This window comes from Notothenia coriiceps, unplaced genomic scaffold (genome assembly GCF_000735185.1).
Source record: "Notothenia coriiceps isolate Sejong01 unplaced genomic scaffold, NC01 NC01_scaffold00016638, whole genome shotgun sequence".
Classification (NCBI taxonomy): domain Eukaryota; kingdom Metazoa; phylum Chordata; class Actinopteri; order Perciformes; family Nototheniidae; genus Notothenia; species Notothenia coriiceps.
Window position 1 is genome coordinate 1 of NW_011349339.1, and position 2,362 is coordinate 2,362.

General features: G+C 36.8%; 1 long non-coding RNA gene across 1 annotated transcript; it reads left to right on the forward strand.

The window, feature by feature from the left end:
- The first annotated feature begins 1 nt into the window (after position 1).
- Positions 2 to 1,564, forward strand: LOC104949622 (uncharacterized). The gene is made up of 3 exons (XR_798823.1): positions 2 to 85; positions 169 to 217; positions 330 to 1,564. It is a non-coding gene; the product is annotated as an uncharacterized lncRNA (long non-coding RNA).
- Positions 1,565 to 2,362: the final 798 nt, after the last annotated feature.

The following is a 2,362-nucleotide window of genomic DNA, read 5'->3' on the forward strand; positions in this document are numbered from 1 at the left end:
TTCAGATGTAAGTGTTGAGCTTCAGATGGTAAAGACAATACTACAATGACCTGACCAAAAGTCCAGATGATGATGCAATTATTTGGTATAATAAATATAATATAAAATATACATATTGTCTGGTATATGACTTGTTTTCTGAAAATACTAACTGTGCTTTTATTACAGTAGTGATTAACCCGGTCAAGCAGCTGCAGTGCGTTCATGATGTGTACAGGTAGGTTTTAGTGAAACTGATGATCAAAACTGTTAATAAGATGTTAACAAGTGTTTGTTATTAATATTCAATTTCACAGCATCGCTCTTTGTCTCTCTGTTTTATGTTTCAGGGTTGATCAGTGGAGAGTAACAGCAGACGCCAGTTAACCTACCGAGGATAAAAGACATGAGGCCACTGGATTGGGTTTCAACAATTTTTTTTATCCGTTTACTTTGAGTGTTGTTTAGTGTTAGCATAATGTGGAGCCCTAATTCATGTCATTTTAAAATCCTATTTTTAAAAAAGCAGTTTGATGATAACCTCATGTTCTTCAGTCTATTAAGATATATCTGCATGTCAATAGCGACCCCCACATCCACACCACCTCTGCTTTCGTGTGCAACAGCATTTTAGTTGTCTGCCAGAAGCATTCATAAATATGTACTTTTTAATCCAGTTTTCAGCACACTTTTACCAAACACTTTCAATCTTGGTATTTTTTAACTAACAGGCTTTTACCCCAGCTCAGGCAACAGGACTTCTAGGCAGATTTATGTCCGATTCTAGGACGACAATCAGAGGTTAACACCTTGGTTTGTACCAATGTTTGGCGATGTAAGAGGACTTACAGATCAACTATGAACGTTAAACCTCCAGAACTGTTTGTCAGAGAAGCTAAGGTCACTTTGCATTAGCTTGTAGCCTCTCTGGCTTGTATCCATCAAGGAAACACTTACTTTAAAAGTAAACTGCTTTATTCAGTGCTGAAGCAGCTTTACTCTCTGGGTCAGTTTGTTTTGGAGAGGAGGAGAGACCCCTGGGAACATTTTGACCATAATGGCAAACTATGAGTTGCTATGCTGTCTTTGATTTGCTTTGAATGAGGTCCCCCAGTGAAAAAGTCCTCACTAAGCTCATGTATCGGAAAATAGATATTGGATCTCAGCCACTGCTGTGATGTCACAGAGACGTTTTGCTTTTAATTATTTAACAGTTGTTTTGTCTTTTTAATATATGTAGGCTATTTTCTGTTTTGAATCTGTTTATATTCTGTTTAGCATTGTTTGATACGTTTAGTCTGAAATTTCAATGAATTAATTAAATCCTCAACATTGATTACAGCACTACTGGAGGGTGATTTTGATGTAGACTATGCTTCTTAAAGAATGATTTCTATCTGTTTTCTCATATTTTAAAAGGACGAAACTCACTGCAAATGAATGTTTTTTGGTTTTTTTTCATTCACTGAAAGATCTAGATGATGGCTTATCTGGTTTCTTGTTATTTACTCTTTTTTTCCTCACAAAATTCTTAATGCATACATGTATTTGATGTGGTATACACTCCAATAAACATACAATTCACTTGTATTGTTCATGTTCTTGTTAAAGGATTTATCTGCGCTAGGTTTTTAATAACATACGTTTCTATTGTTAGATAAACAAATAATTTTCCATTTGCTCTTCCTGCCAAACCGGTTCAGTACTAGGGTGCGGCTTTTTTAATTTATAATTAGTAGAAATGCGATCGTGCTTTTTAATGTCACCAACGTGCTACTTACTGATTGGTCCCAAAGTTTACCACCATTCCTATCAGTTATTTTTGTTTATTTCTATTTTCTGAAGCAGCAAAGCCACCCTATAAACATACTATATACTATATCTCTTTGAAGCATGAAATATGACATCCTTACTCAACTTACTCCAATGTTGAATGCTCTTTACAATAATAACAGTAAATGTTAAATATAAAAGCTGAATCAAAGACAGAAAGAACAATACCAGGCATCACACACAAATAATGTTGCAGTGAAACACTGTTTTCACAAAGTGGCTGATCTGGCACGCCTTAATGTCAGTAGGGCCTGGCTCATTTCGTGGCATCGGCAGGCAGTGGCAAGTACTTCCGGCATCTGCCACAGAGGTCGCTACTCCGTGGTATCTGTGGCAAGTATATGCCACAACCATGCCACAACTTGCCGTGGCAAGTAAATGCCACAAGTTAAGAGAAGGTTTATGGTAGCTGCCTCTCGCCTTCCCTGGCAAATGCTGATATTTAAACCCGTATTTATCGCGTAAAATGTCGCTGTTTTGGCATGACTCAGCGTTCTGTCAAGAACTCGAACAATATAAATTGTTCGCCAGTTTCAAAACGCAATAAAAG